General features: G+C 37.2%; 1 long non-coding RNA gene across 3 annotated transcripts in view; it reads right to left on the bottom strand.

Annotated features, from left to right (window-relative positions):
• Positions 1 to 6,099: 6,099 nt before the first annotated feature.
• Positions 6,100 to 16,832, bottom strand: part of LOC141277054 (uncharacterized) — a 34,623-nt gene continuing 23,890 nt past the window's right edge. Inside the window, exons 3-5 of one of the 3 annotated variants that reach the window (XR_012327724.1) lie at positions 13,051 to 13,143; positions 12,039 to 12,104; positions 6,104 to 10,034 (exon numbers count right to left, since the gene is read on the bottom strand). This is a non-coding gene — a long non-coding RNA (uncharacterized lncRNA). Of the gene's footprint in view, positions 10,035 to 12,038; positions 13,144 to 16,832 lie in introns of all 3 variants that reach the window. The other 2 variants (XR_012327723.1, XR_012327725.1) reach the window with 2 other exon arrangements.

Raw genomic sequence — 16,832 nt, 5'->3', positions numbered from 1 at the left:
TTACACACACACAGATGCATGTGTGTATGTCTATGTAGTGGAAATAAGAAGCATATAACTATGGACAATGTCAAATGATAGAAATATGCCTAAAGAATAAACAGATTATTTTTAAATACCATACATAGCAAGCTATTTCTTTTTTTTCCTTTCTGCTTGCTTCCCTCCCTCCCACCCTTCACTTCTTCCTTCTTTTTTTGGTTATATAAGAAGAAAGAAAGAGAGAGGGAGAGGAAGGAAGAAAGGACAGAGAGAGAGAGAGAGAGAAAGAGAGAGAGAAGAGAAGGAAAGAAGGAAAGGAGGAAGGGAGAAAGAGAAAGAAAGAAGACCAAGTTCTGGCTCCAGGGGCTGGCACCTGCATGTGGTGGGTCCCAGCCAGGCCTGCCAAGCCTCATGCGTGTTTGCAGGTTGGTCATTGCTGCCCAGTGCCGATGAGACATGATTGTAGTGCCAGTGTACACAAAGAAGGCCTAGCAATTTTTATATAACCTATGGACCAGGTAGCAAGATGGTGTCTGTGACAGAGAAAAAAACTGTACCTAGAACCTGGATGAGACACACGTAATATAGTTTGCTTAAGACAGTTTTAGAAACCATAAAATTTAATTATCCTGGAGTTTCAGGTGAGCATGATTTATGTAAGAAGAGCAGCAGCAAATCTAGGTTTTATGAGGTCTGAAATGTATTCAGTTTGGGAGAAGGGCCCTATTTAAGACAAAATAAAAACTAACAAATTCAAAATTTCTATGGTCTTTCCCAAGGCCTTGGGAAGGACTCATGCAAGCAAGGGACCCTAAAGCTTAAGCTTTAATCTGCCTTTGCTTCAATAAGGGACTTTCTTTGATGTGGCAGGACCTCATCCTGGACAATCACAAAACCATTTCCACCACCCAAACACATGTACCTTGTAGGACTCAAGAAGCCACATTCTCTGCCCACCTGAGCAAAAGAACATGGAAAAATGATTTGAGTGACAATTTTCTCAATTCTCCCCAAATGGTTACATAACTAGAACTACTCTAAATGCATAGGAGATAAGTTAATTTGTTGCATACAAGGGATGCCTTAGTGCAATTATGGCCTAATTTGCTCCGGGAACTAGTTGAGAAAGACTACGCTAGCTTCATATCTTCTGGTATTCTTTGCTGCAAATGTATCACTGGAAGCTACACAATAAAACGTGTACGATATATTTGTCAGAGTGACCACTTCTACTACTCTTTATTTTATTTTATTTTTTATTTTTTTTTGCGTACGCGGGCCTCTCACTGTTGTGGCCTCTCCCATTGTGGAGCAGGCTGTGGAGAGGCCTGGACGCGCACGCTCAGCGGCCATGGTTCATGGGCCCAGCCGCTCCGCGGCATGTGGGATCTTCCCGGACCGGGGCACGAACCTGTGTCCCGTGCATCGGCAGGCGGACTCTCAACCACTGCGCCACCAGGGAAGCCCTCTACTACTCTTTAAAGCCAGTTTCTACAAGACTGAGTCATCACTTTAGACTATGATCCCAGAAAAGGCTTACTCAGAGTGGACACATCTAGGCAGATATGATCTTCTGGTTATCAGAGGACTAATATAAATCATTAGGGCCAAGAGGCAAAGATGAGGTCATAAGCAGGAAGTGAGGACAAACGTCCGGAACGATGGTGGTCAGAAAGTGGTATCAAGTCTAAACACAGGAAATGTTGCAACCCTGTTCTTAACTGGGGCTAACCACATGATACAAACACAAGCTTGACAGGATGGGTCCAAAGTGAGAACCAATGGTGTACTAATAATATAAAGAAAGCCTACTTCTCATTTTCTATGCTGTTCTAATATTTTCTCTCAAGGGAGAACAACTTTTTGGTGGACAATCATGAAATGAATATTAGTAAAAAAATAGAAACCTATGATTAAAGAAGAGGTTGCAAAGAACATGTCAATAAACTACATGAGATGAAGTCTCCTAACTTAGGTAAATTCCATGTCAGTTGTGGGATATAAAGTATAGTTACATATTAGCTATGCCTATGGGGAGGAGGCATCTAGAAGGATTCTCAGAAAAGGCAATGCTTGAGATGAATCTCAGAGATGAACAGAACATTACAGGTGGACAAGGCAGGGTAAGGAAGACTAAGTAGTGTGAACAAGAACTTGCACGGGATGGGGGGCTTCCCTGGTGGCGCAGTGGTTGAGAATCCACCTGCCAATGCAGGGGACAGGGGTTCGAGTCCTGGTCCGGGAAGATCCCACAGGCCACGGACCAACTAAGCCCGTGAGCCACAACTACTAAGCCTGCGCTCTAGAGCCTGTGCTCTGTGTGCTTCTAACAAGAGAAGCCACTGCAATGAGAAGACCATGCACCGCAACGAAGAGTAGCCCCCGCTCGCCACAACTAGAGAAAGCCCGCGCACAGCAATGAAGACCCAACACAGCCAAAGATAAATAAATAAAATAAATAAATTTATAAAAGAAAAAAAAAAAGAACGTGTACGGGTATCAGTGATGCTTGAGGGGCTGTGAAAGATGGATTCAGAGCAGGAGTAAAACAAAGATTATACAACATTCAAAAGAGGTAAGAAGATTATGCTACAAATTTCTAAAATGGTTGATCCCAAGGAGGATTTTAAATTGGATTACTAAAGAATGCTTCATGACCTTCTAGCTTCCAGCATGGATTAACTTGAAAAGATCAATACATCCTAACCTCGCCTCTCCAAATCCCACACATACCATTCATTACGGGCAGTAAAGGAATGTGTCTGAGTGCTTAAAAGAGGGGGAGAGGAGGAAAGGGGGCATTGGCTGAGGGGCTGCAATGAAAGTTAGTATAGCATGACCCTGGGGATTAAAGCAGGCAATGGAAGGCTATGCAATAGGAGATGTTAAGGCCAGATGATTGAGGAAAGCCAAAGAAAAAAAAATGTGCCAAGTTTCAAAAACGTTAGGAAAAAAGTTACAGGAATTCAAGGCAGAATATGATGCCAAAAATATGAATCTCAGGATAATAATAGCAAGTGCCAACAGTCTGGCATTAAATCAGAGGAAAGGGAGAAAAATAGGAGAAGACAGGAAGTAAGTCCTGAGTGGTTGCCCTAAAACATTGGTTTGTTTGTTTGTTTTAACATCTTTATTGGAGTATAATTGCTTTACAATGGTGTGTCAGTTTCTGCTGTATAACAAAGTGAATCAGTTACGCATATACATATGTTCCCATATCTAAAACATTGGTTTTTAAGTCGTGAAGCACCAGATGAGCATCACATGAGAATCTGTTAGAAATGCAGATCCCCAGGCCCTGCCCCAGACCTACCGAATCAGCAGCTCTGACTGGAATCCAGCAATCTGTGTTTTAACAAGCCCATCAGGTGATTCTGGCACAACTAAAGTTTCAGAAACACTTCCCTAGAATATCAGCTAGAGTTTGCAGCTTGCTTTAATGGGAGTAGGGAACTCAGTTTAACTCCAAGGGCCAGTTTCTATCTTGATTGTTATATGCTAAAGGTTTCTATTTTTAAAAAGCTACCCCAAATTTTTGCATTGTGTTTAGATTTCAGGGATCAGTCACAAATTGTTTTGTTAAAAAGGTCTGCTGCAGAGAAGAATGGCATTTTTTTCTAACCACTGAGAGTTACAATGAGCTTTTTATAGCACTGAAAATAAAAGACCTAAAAAAAGAGAAAACTTAGTGAACTTGCCGCTGATTCATTTGTACCAACTGATAAAATTTATGAACCATCATCAATTTTCACTCTAGCTATTATATCATGACTTTAGGCAATTATTTACAACAATGCTTCACAAAATTTTAACACTTACTCAAGCACAAAGGTTCCTATTGTGTATTTCATAACAGATAAAATCAGGTTCCATAGCACATCCTCTTCCTTTTGGGGACAGGAGCTTAGAGAACAGAAAGTACACTGTAAAACAAAATGTAATCTGATTTAGGACATTTATTCCTATCCTACTAAATCCAGTGAGCAAAAGACAATTTACTTGATGAAAAAATAAATGATTTTCTTCTCAAAGGGTTTATGAGTCAGGGTCCAGTCAGGAGACAGAAACCAAACCAATTATTCAAACAGGAAAAGTTCAATATAAAGAATTGTTAGATAGTAGAAGGTGGTCATCTACCGAAATGAGTAAAAGGAGTCCAGAAATGTCAGGTGCAGAAACCCCAAAAAACAGCTACTATTTGTAGGCTGTGAATACAGACAATAAAGGAACTAAGTACAGTACCAAGAGAAGGCTTCCCCTACCCCGACCCCTACCCCAGACTAAGATTTGGACCTCTTCAGAAAGAAAGCAGCTACCATAGTAACACAGCCTGCCAGTAGCCCAAGAAGTTGCCAGAGTATAAGCTGGCACAGGTCTGTGGAAGAAGCCCACCATTGCTGGAGGAAGTGGTGAGTGGGCTGGAAGTGATACACTATTTGTCAGACGGTGAAGGCAGGCCAGAGCTGTTCAGGCATCTGGTAGGGAGATCATGGCCTCAAGATATGATTGGAGCTCTTCTGCATAGTAGACTACTAATTTCCTGCTTTGAATAATCATATCTAAGGACTGGAATCTGGAAGGCAAGTGTCTTACTGAGGCTATTGCCTAGAGGGTCACACCAGTGCCCCCTACTGGCAAGTCTAATATTCCCTTAATGCATCTCAAAGAATTTCCTGGGTTCCAGACATACTATTCTTTGCCTCTATGTGTGGTAGCAACACAACTTCCCCTTAGTAATTGGGATCAGTTATACCAGCCAGTAGAGTAACTTTTTTTCCTGTCACCTTCAAATGACAAGGTGGTAATCTTATCTTCCAATTCGATAGAACCATTATTTTGTCTTCTGGTGGAAGCATTCCCTCCTGAGAACTAAGACCTTCAAACCAGTGGAGCTCAAAACTGCTAGGACAGGAAGCAAAGATTCTATAAGTGGGTTGCTAGGCCTAGTAGTAAGAGAAGCCACTGCTACTTCTACCCCTTGATTCCTACTACCATACATTAGGGGTAGAGAGTACCATACAAGTCTCTGACTCAAAGTGTATAAATGTATTCTGTAAGACAGACTCCTTGGCTTCAGGGTATTTTTTTCTCCCAAACTGGAACTGTAATCGAGTTTTTACATTTACTAATCAATTAGGCCAACTGCTTCTAAGTCTCTGGCTTCATACATTTTTCTAAAAGATAGGACTTTTATGTTTGTTTTTAGAGCAGATAGTAAAAATGGCTTAGATCTAGTGTGACTTGAACCATAGTAGAATATATGACAAATGGATCATGATATACTTATAAACCATTTAGGGAAATATGGATTGAATGGATGGCTTGGATTAGAAAAGAGTGGAACACCCATTCCCAAAAGATTCACAGGTCAATGTCACCTGAGAGGGACATGTCTAGTATATCAATACAGAAGAGTATTCTTGGCCCAGTAATGTATCACACTGTGATAAATGGCATGGATCATGATATGATTGATGTTGAGGGCATACCCTTCAAATCTATGATAAAATAAAATTAGAAGGGATATAGAATAAATTGAATGAGTTAGGATATTAAAATCCTTAGACCTTAAATTTGGGACTTAATTTAACAAGATTAAATTTAACATAGAATCAATACAAATACTAATAAGCTCTTATGGAGTTATACAACTTGATACTAAAGTTCATATAAAAAAACAAACAGGCAAGAGTAGCCAGGAAAACACTGAAAAAAGGAAACACTACCAGGGAACTAGCCCTACCAGGTATTAAAACATAGTATATATAAATCCTCCATAATTAAAATAGTGTGGTACTGGCACATGAATAGACAAACAGGCCAGTGGAATATAATAGACTAGATAGAATTAGATCCAAATATTTATGGAAATTTAGTACATGAGAAAGGTGACTACACAAATCACTGGGTTAAAGATAGACTTTTTAGTACATGGTGCTGTGACAACTGGGTAGCCATTTGTAGAAAGATAAAATTAGATTAATATCTCACACCATACACAAAAATAAACTCCAAGTGGATTAAGTATCTACATGTAAATTTAAAAACATCATACAAGTACCAAAGGAAAAATAGATGAATTCCTCCTCAACCTCCATGTAATGAAAGACTTTCTAATCATGACTCAAAATCCAGAAGCAATAAGAAAATAATAAATTTGACTACATAATAAATTAAAAATTTTTGCACAAGAAAACCATAGGACTTACTTCCCTGGTGGCGCAGTGGTTAAGAATCCACCTGCCAATGCAGGGGACATGGGTTCGAGCTCTGGTCCAGGCAGATTCCACGTGCCGTGGAGCAAATAAGCCCGTGCACCACAACTACTGAATCTACGATCTAGAGCCCGCAAGCCACAACTACTGGGCCTGTGTGCTACAACTACTGAAGCCCATGCACCTAGAACCCATGCTCGACAAGAAAGAGAAGCCACTGCAATGAGAAGCCCACGCACCTCAACAAAGAGTACCCCGTTTGCTGCAACTAGAGAAAGCCTGCACGCAGCAATAAAGACCCAACGCAGCCAAAAATAAATAAATAAATATATTAGAAAAAGAAAACATAAACTAAGACAAAGTATAATTGACAAACTGGGAGAAATGTTGATGATACATAATACAAAGTGCTAATAATCTTAATATGCAACTACTCTTAAAATTGAGGGACAGTAGCTAAAGCAGTGCTTACTAGGATATTTGTGGCATTAAATATTTATATTAGAAAGGAAGAAAAGTCTCAGATCAATAATGTAAGTTTTCAATTTAGGAACTAGCAAAAGAAGAGAAAAAATAAAACTAAAGCAAGAAGAATGAAGGAAATAATAAACATTAATCAGAAATCAATCAAATTGAAAACAGAAAAACAATACAGAAAGTCAATGAAAAAAAAAGCTGGTTCTTTGGGAAAAAAAGTAAAATTGATAAACCTCTAGCAAGACTGATAAAAAAGAGAGAGAGTGGTACAAAATACTAATTCAGGAATAAAAGAGGGGATATCACTACAGACCCCACAGCCAATAAAAGGATAATAAGCAAATATGATGAACAACTCTATGCACACAAATTTAATAACTCTTATGCACATAAGATGAAAAGAACAGTTACTTGAAAACATAAAGAAATCTTTCCCTTCTTTCCATTTTCCCAGGATATTATAACATTATCTTCTGATGATCCCAACCTATTTTGGTTAAAAAAAGCCAGAATTCCAAAGTGCAGTTTGTTTTAATATTTTATTTTTTACAAGACAGAAGTTCCTCCATATAAATAAAATGGATTTAATTATAGTTAGAACAAAGAAAAGTAATCCTGCTGAAAAACACCCCCAGGTTTTTCCTCACTTAACTGACATTCAAAGTAATTTTATAACTTAGTTTGTATGGTGAAAGGCAATATAATTATCTTGTTTACGAAACACAACACATGATGACGTATTGCAATTCCAAATGCCTGCTTCAAACATTGTTAAATGTTCCCTTTAGAAAAAGTGTATCAATGAAAAGGCCCATGTTTATTATAATCAGTGAGTTCTATTTCTATGAGTTCTATATTCTGTATTCTATTTATGTAGAACTAGAGCTCTATATTCTAGTTTGGGGAATGGAAACAACTTATCTCATCAGCTTCATTAATAGTTGCTTCTGCTCAGATGGAATGTTAATATAGCTTATGACAACTACTAAACGTTAATTAGTACACATAATTTTCCAAACAAATGGCTAGAAAAAGAGTGATTCTATAATTCATAACTCTTATTTTAAAATAATTTAAGTACTTATTTTTGCTTTCTCTTAGTATATAAACTAGAATTATAAATTTATAAGACCGATATAAAGGAGTGTTATAGGCTGAATTGTGTCCCCCCCAAATTCTTATGTTGAAGTTCTAACCTCCAGTACCATAGAATATTTGGAGATAGTGCCTTTCAAAGAGGTCATTAAGGTACAATGAGGTCATATGGGTGGGCACTGATCCAACATGACTGGTGTCCTTATAAGAAGAGATTAGGACATAGACATAGTAACAGAGGAAAGACCATGTGAGGACACAGTGGGAAGGTGGATATCTGCAAGGCAAGGAGAGGGGCCTCCGAAGAAACCAAACTGGCTGACAACTTGATCTTGGGCTTCCTAGCCTCCAGAACTGTGAGAAATAAATTTCTGTTGTTTAAGCCACTGAGACCGTGTTACTTTGTTACAACAGCCCTAGCAAATGGACGCAAGGATATTCAATATTTTTTCCCACGTGTTGAAAAATGTCTGCAGTATGCTAGGCTCCGTGGGGAATACAAACATTTTAAGAAACAGTTGTTTCACTCAAGAAGTTTAGAATATTCAGACTTAAGTGGGTTGAAGACTGTGGCAGATCTTATATTCTGTAATAAGCAGAAAGATATATATATATATATATATATACACATATATATATACATATATACATTCTCTTATAGCCTTTAAAAGTAAACAGAACGCTGAGTTTTCTCTTCATGATGGATAAAACAAATCCTAGAGTGTTTTTTGTTTTCTTGCACTGTAATATATAAAGCCCCATAATAACATGTAAATGCAGTTTAATCATGGACAAATTATTAACGAAGAGCATTTTTTTCTGCTCAACTGCACTTTCACAAGAAGTACAAGTGCAAATAGTAAACTTTATACTACATTTAACTAAGAATGTATTTAGGATCTCCAAACAGATGCTCATTAACACTGAATACCCACTGAAAGATAACAATCTGAGGCCAGGGGACTGACAACTAGAGCTGAGTAGAGACAGGGTCCATGCACCAATGGAGCTAGAATCCAAACAGTTGTATCTAGGATTTTACTCTTCTTACAAAACAGGAGCTACTCTTGTATTTGTGATTGTTCCGAGGAGTAATTACAGGAAATTTCTTTCCAGTAAAAAGTTTCAAAACTTACACACTGCTTTTTGCACTGAAAAAACAACAACAACAACAACAACTGTGCTATTAGTTAAAAGAAGATATGTTGATAAATGAGAGTGTTGTCTGTTCTCTGTGGTTTGGTACAAGCTGTATAATCCATTCCCATCCCACACATCTACATTACTCAACTCTATCACTGAATAATTGAAAGTTAGCCTTGCATTTAGGCACTTACTGCATTGTCTTCTCATACATTCTTAATACTGTATTGCTAATAAGTTGATAATGTACCCCCTTGGATTAGAAATGAATAATCAAAGGCACTGAACTCTGGGAATATGAGCTGTCAGCTTTCCTTTCCTCACTAATATTGAGTTCATTACTTTGATCACTTGGGCCAGTGGTTAGGGTTAAGGATAGCTCATACTGCTGAACATTGAATCAGTATTTGGGGGAAGCTCCTTCTGGAAATGAATTAATTTTATCAGAAAGGGGCAGAGGCAAATTCACAGACAGACATGTTCATAGTACTTGCTAGGAAAGATTTTCAACACATAGTTATTGCTAAAAACTATATGAAGCTTTCTTAGGCTTGGTCTATAACTTTTATGATCAATATTAAACAGATTAATTCCATTCATTCAGTCAGTCCACAGAGATTTGCTGAATGCCTACTATAAGATGCTATCTTATGTCAAGTTCCCTAGAAGCAAAGCCTGAGATGGAGATTCTCGTTGAAATGATTAGTTGAGAGCGTGATCTCAGGAGAATGGGGGTGAGAGAGGCAGGTTAGTACAGGGGATAAAAGCTTAGCAGGGATGTAATCTTTTTTTTTTTTTCCAGACGCTTAGGCTCAGCGGCCATGGCTCACGGGCCCAGCCGCTCCGCGGCCATGGCTCACGGGCCCAGCCGCTCCGCGGCACGTGGGATCCTCCCGGACCGGGGCACGACCCCTGCATCGGCAGGCGGACTCTCAACCACTGCGCCACCAGGGAAGCCCCAGCAGGGATGTAATCTCACTGGGATGCTAGCTTCAGTCCAGTCCCATGGGAAATTCTTTTCTTATCTTGCGGGAAGGCAGCCAGCTTTTGTGTCTCTTGTCAGTCAATTATTTGATGGGGGCTATATCCCTCAGGGTGTGGCTGCTCCAGTCTCCCGTTCCGCTGAAGGGAAGAGAGCAGTTCTCCTGGGTTAGGGACAGCTGTGAGTTGCTAACAAGAGATACTCATAAGTGCTAGGGGATGGACAGAGCAGCCCGATCAAGCAGGGTGGGCACTAAAATAGTCCAGCAGATACGGTACTGACTTGTTAAATTTTTAAATTTTTGAAAATTTAGAGGTAGAAAGTACCTTAGAGATTACATAACAAATTACCACTCGTTTTCCATATAAGGAGAACCGAGGTTCAAAGACAGTCTTAGAAGCGCCCGATTTGGCATAATACGGATTAAAGCACAAATCCGACTTCCAGCAATTTAACTTTTATTATATCCCAATTCCTAATTCCAGAAATTTTTCTTTTGATTAGTATATAGGTAGCAGAAAACTCACCTCTAATCTTTTTCTTTCAGAGAGCAAAAGGACTTGATAACATATTTTGGGACAAAATTAATTTTGTAATGGGAAAGAATTAACTGCTCAAGGTCAAATTACTGGACTTCTCCTTGCAATGAGTTTAAGAATTCAACATCTAAATTTAGATGAGAACAAAAAAATAAAAAGGCAGCCCCAAACTGGCAATAAAAATAAGAGACAAAAATCAATTTCTTCCTATCACAAGTGATGAGGCAGAAAAACCCCAGGCTGGAATAATGCTAGAAATAAAAAGCAGAAAGAGATGCCTCATCACTGGATTTTTTTTTTTTTTAACAGAGCTAAGTATTTTGATCACATTTTATGAGGAAGAATCTTGAAAGAAACTGCGAGTTAGGATTCTATTTTTGAGTCTTTAGACTTGACAAAACCAGGAATTTTCCTTTTCTCTTAAAACATCTTGGCTTTATATATATATTTATGCTGTCTTTAGGAGTTATGTAACTGTACCAAATAGTCAAAATGTGAGGATTATAAATTCTATTTACTGTATTTGTTTATATCAGGAGTTCTTAACCTGGAGTCCTTGGATGCCCAAACTGTCTATGGATAGAATTCAGTGGGTAGTTGAACTTGATGGGTAAAAACATTTACATCTTTATTTTCAGTAATATTTAACTGAAATTTAGAAAGTCCTCCAAGTATGAATGTTGGCAAAAATCTTAGTCTCTGTGACCTTATAAACCAATAGGAATCACCGAGACTTTCAAATCACAGTGAAGTTGTTGAATATCTCTAAAAATACCACTTATGCTCATCACTCCCTCAAAAGTACTGCAGTGTTAGCTCTCAGCCTCCCTGTCCACAGACACCCTTGCAGTGGAGCTGGCCAAATGCAGAGCAACTCTGGGCCTCCATATGGTGAAGCTATATAACCTCATAATAGAAATTTAACTCAAATAGCTTTAGAGATTTTTGATATTCCTTGAGAGAATCTACTCATTCCTTGTTAAGCAAGCTATGGAAACTTTAATTAAATTTACGATAATATGTTTTTGAGAATCTGGATTGTCAGCACTTGAAGCCAAAAAATAAAAAGTGGAAGTCAACTGGATGTCATATGACATGTATATTGCTCTGTCAAAGAAAGTTTATCATTCTTATTCATTTTAAGCAACAACAGCCTTCACACTAAGAGTTGGGAAAAATAAAATTTAAATTTGAGTTGCCTATATTTTAAATCTATTGTTATTTAGTGTATTTTTTAAAGCTCATATATTTTTATAGTACAAAAATAATATTAAGTTTTTCAATATTTTGAAATATTGAAAAATTTTAGAATATTTTGAAATATTGAAAAAATTTTCAACATTTTTTCAATGATTTTCTTTGTAATCCTATATATTCAAACCATTTATTTTCATTTAATAAAAAAATATTTATAGAAACATAACAAGCCAGCCGTTGCTAGGGACCACATGATGAGTATATCTATCTCATATATAACAGCAATAAATTTTTAACATGCATAACTTATTTAGTACTAATACAAATGTCCACATAACCACAAAGATGAAAATCAATCAATCAATTTTTTTCAAACACTGTTGTCCCTTGAATTGCTCTTAAGCTCACCTAGGTTCTTAACATCAGGGCAGCTTTAATGGTCCTACTTGGCTACACACCGGCACTTATTCATGCCTAGTTAGACACAGAGTAACATATCAGATTAAAGGGGGAATGGATTTTACAATTAAAAAATGCAAACTATATAAGAAGTGCTGACTACATTTGAATTTAAAAACATTATTACTAGTAGGAATCCATAGGCTTTATCAGACTGCCAAAGGGGTCCATGTTATAAAAGAAGGTTAAGAACCTTTGATTTAGGTGCAAGTTGTTATTTATGCAAATCATGACTCTGAATGGTTGCTCTCACTGGCCTTCGCTTCTGTGTTCTGATTTAAATCATTTTTATTATTTCCTTAACTCATATTTCTTCCTATATTTTTTACCTTTAATGAGATATATTTCACATACCATAAAATTGCTCATTTCAGGTGTATAATTCAGTCATGCAATTAGTAGCTTTATTGAGTCAGTTTTAGAACATTTTCATCCCCCTAATAAGATCACTCATGGTTATTGATGGTTCTTAGATCATTATTAGGCATATTGAAATTGTATCTCACCTCCTCCTCATTGATTATAGTGTTTTCTAGATTATAAGAATTCACCTATAATGAAAGTCCTATGACTATGTTAACACTTAGCATGGCATGACTGGTATACATTTTAAAAACAGGTTTAATGAAAAGATATTCATTCTAATTAATTCAGGCAGTAGTCATCAATAGATGCTAACACAGGTGTGTAAATTTTTGAGGAGTATTAAGATAGTTACATAATCTCAAAGTATGTTTCCATAAAGCATTTATTAATTATAAGAGATAATAATGTTACAGTGGAGAAACATGAAAGATACCACCTTAGCCAAATGATCAATGTTAACTTCAACAATAATGGGACAAATAAACAGCATATGCCTCCTAATGTGGTACACTGAGAGGAACACAGCCTCATTTCTATGATATTCCTACCAAAAGTGCATAACTTGAATCTAATCATGAGAAAACATCAGACAAACCTTAATTTGAAGGGCACTCTACAAAATCCTTGTCCTGTACTCTTCAAAAATATCTGCTTCATAAAATATAAAGAACATCTCAGGACTTCCATGCTGAAGGAAAGTAAAAAGATATGACAACTGAATGTGATGCATGATCTTAAATTTCTTTTGCTATAATTGACATTACTGGACAATTAGTGAAATCTGAATATGGAGTGTATAGTAAATAATAGTGTTATATCAGTATTAATTTCCTAGTTTTGAAAATTGTACTGTGGCTATATAAGATGTTCTTGGTTTTAGGAAATACACACTGAAGTATATAGCAGGAAAGAAGCATTGTATCTGAAACTTACTCTTAAAGGATTCAGAGGTTTGTGTGTTGGGGGTATGGTTGTGGGTGGGTATGTGCAAGCATGCTTGGATGCACGCGTGCACACACACGAGAGACAGAGAGACAGAGAGAGAGAGAGAGAGAGAGAGAATGAAGAAGGTTGTGAGTACAATAAAATTGTAAATAAAATTTGAGGAATCTGGGTGGCGTGTATTCCAGAATTCTCTGTACTACTTTTGAAACTTTTCTATAAGTATGATATTATGTTAAAAGAAAACAAAATAAAAAACCTTTCTAAGTGTACTCACTGTCATACCAAATACTGAGAGTTCTGATACCCCAATTTATACTCCACTCAGTTATTTTTAGCTACTGGCAAATTTTGTCCATAGATTTTTCGCTGTGCCCTATTTGCTTTTTTCATTTGAGTATTCGTGCTCTCCTCTTTTGTTTATTATTTCCCTAGGGCAGATGATGCTAAGCTGCAAACATACGGCCATTTTCATTTTCTGCCAATCACTTACAAACAAATGCCCCTAAAGACCAATAGTTGTGATAAGCTAAAATAAGGTGTGGAAATGTTGAGCAGAATGAGTCATATATTTTGCGAGTCAGCAGCTTTGGTTGGCTGCTGATTCAATTCGTGAACTTGGGAAAAAACCCGTCATTCCTTTGTGCCTTATTCTCCTCATAATCTTTTTCATTATGGAGTGTTGAAAGGATTAATTTATGATTGTACATCACTTTGAATCTCCATGATTTACGTATTAAGGGAGTTACCACAATTAAATATTCCTATAAATAGCATACTTATGAAAACCTTCTCCTTGGTATTTTCATAGTTGCTTTAGAATTATAAAAGCTTTTCATAATGCTCAAAATATTACCAGCCTTGGCTTGTGGTAAACTTTCATCCTATAGACATTGTATTATTGAATATTATTGAAGACAATAGGAATTATGCAAGGGATTTATAGATTACCATTGTTTTGCCTATTTTATCTTTTCATTTCTAGACTGGAAGTGCATAAATTAATTTTTTCCTTCAAAGTTTTTGCCCTCTGCACAAGGTCTGCTGTATTTGCTTGCATGGTACCCAATCACCTTTTCGCTGGAATTGAGTTTAGGTTAGGGAAACATGCCTCCTCCAACTCAGTTCATATGGTTTAGTCGGGACTGACCCAGGAAGATGGGGTCCTTGATGCAGATCTGGCCAATCAGAGAGCACACGCCCTGTCTACAATGACTGTAGGAATAGGCAAGTGATACCAAGGACCACGAGTCCCTCTTATGACTCATTCTAAAATTATTAAGAAACAGGTGATCTCCTTCATCTGGGATTGCTTAACTGAGAAAATGTAAGCTTAGTCTTTCTAGTAGCTATCTTGTCATTATGAGGGGAGAGCACATCTAAGCCTGTTTCCAATCCAGATAAAAGCAAAAGTGAGAGGTAAAAGGAAGTAAAATTTCCCAAAGATCATTTGAGTACCTAGATTGGGTATGCCTGTACAGAGATAACAGTTTGCTAATCTGGGTCAATGCTTTTTTTTTTTGTTTTTTGACTTAAGTTGGTTGAGAGAGCTCCAACAAAATCATTTTGTACATGTGGCAGAGACAGCTGGTTGCTTATTCAATATCCACTTTCCTCTTTATCCTTAGTAACATAATCTCAATTTGATTCAGGGTACCAATTGTCCTAGCTTTAAAAAAAAGTACTTCCCAGCCTCCTTTATAGGTAGGAATGACCATGTAACTGGTCAAAGAGATATAGGCAGAAGTCATAGGCTGGGATTTATTAGAAGACTTATTAACAGAAAGCTTGGATGAGTTTTTCTGCTCCTCGCCCTTCTACTTATTCCTTCCTGAATTAATAACATATGACAGTTGCAATTCTAGTGGCCATCTTGTGCTCTTGAGGATGGAAACCATGTATTAAGAAAGGATTCCCGTTGTCGTTGTAGAACTTCGTACCAGTGTGGATAGCCCACTTTTGTGTTTCTTACACGTAAAATGATAAACTCTTAGGTATTTAAGCCACTGTAGTCAGGCTTTTATTGCCAGTAGCTGATAAAATTCCTACTTGATATAATACAACTCTGCAATTGAACATCAATGGTACTTCAGGAGATGCCTGAATTTATTTTCTGTGAAATGAAGAGAAACGAGACAAGAGTATTTTTGCTTAAAGTTACAGGTAATTCTCTTTACTTTTGCATCACTTATGAATGTTAGGTGACAAGCAATTAATAATAATGGCTGCTACTTCTTCAACCTCTTTTCTGATCCTTTCTATACAACGAAGAAAATTTTAGATGGGTCAAATGTGGTAGCTCAGAGTCACAAAGCTCGCCAATATGAGCTTGTAGATGTTCTCATTTTTTTGGCCTTCTCCATTCTTATGATTATTGTCCCATTTCAGGAAATCATCAGTCTGTTACTTGGGGCTTCCTGCATCCAATCTTTTGTTTGCTAAGCCCAATTCTCTGCACTAGCATCAACGTTATCATTCAAATATACATCATGATTTTAAAAACTGCTTAAAAAAAACAACGACCTAAATAAGCTGGAGAGTGACAAAAGTCAGGTAGAAGCTGGAGAGAAGTCAGAACTTGAAGGAGATAGTAACAGGTTATTTTATCAGGTGATTTTTAACAGGCAGTCTCCAGTAAAGGAGCTAAAACTTGGATGGAAACCCACAGTCATACTGGCTTAAAGAAACAAGAAACAAAGCACCAAGTTTAGGGTGATCACTGCAGCTGGAAAGAAAGAGAAAAAATCTCTTAAAAGAGAGATCCAGAAAGGGAGAGTTCCAAATTCTCTGCTCAGATCATAGTTGAAACCTGAACTCTACTTGCACATGACAGATTAAAGGGGCCCAGATAAGGCCAAAAGATTTGAACAGAAATTTAGCTGCTGCCCTCTACGGGGAAAACAGATTTTGGAGTGTGAGTCCAGCTATGTTAACTACATATTAAAAAACAAACGAGCAAACACCACTATTAGAAAACTAGGAATAGAGAGAAAATTCTTCAACTTGATAAAGAACCTACAGCTAATATGGTGAGAAACTTAAAGCTTTCCTGATAACATCAGATACCAGGCAAGGATATCCCTCCTCACCACTGCTTTTCAACATCATACTGGAAATCCTAGCTAATGTAGTAAGACAAGAAAAGGAAATAAAAGTTATACAGATTGGAAAGGAAGAAATGAAACTGTTGTTGCTTGCAGATGACATGATTGTCCATGTAGAAAACCCAAACAAATCAACAACAAAAAAATAACCTGCAATTAATAAGTTATTATATCAAGGTTGCAGGATACAAGGTTAATATACAAAAGTCAATTGCCTATATACTGGCAATGAACAAGTGGAATTTGAAATTAAAATCACAGTATCATTTACATTAGCATACCCCTTAATGAAATACTTATGTATAAATCTAACGAAATATGTACAAGAGCT

Source organism: Tursiops truncatus, chromosome 18, assembly GCF_011762595.2.
Source record: "Tursiops truncatus isolate mTurTru1 chromosome 18, mTurTru1.mat.Y, whole genome shotgun sequence".
Taxonomy (NCBI): domain Eukaryota; kingdom Metazoa; phylum Chordata; class Mammalia; order Artiodactyla; family Delphinidae; genus Tursiops; species Tursiops truncatus.
This window is presented reverse-complemented; position numbering and strand designations above follow the sequence as displayed.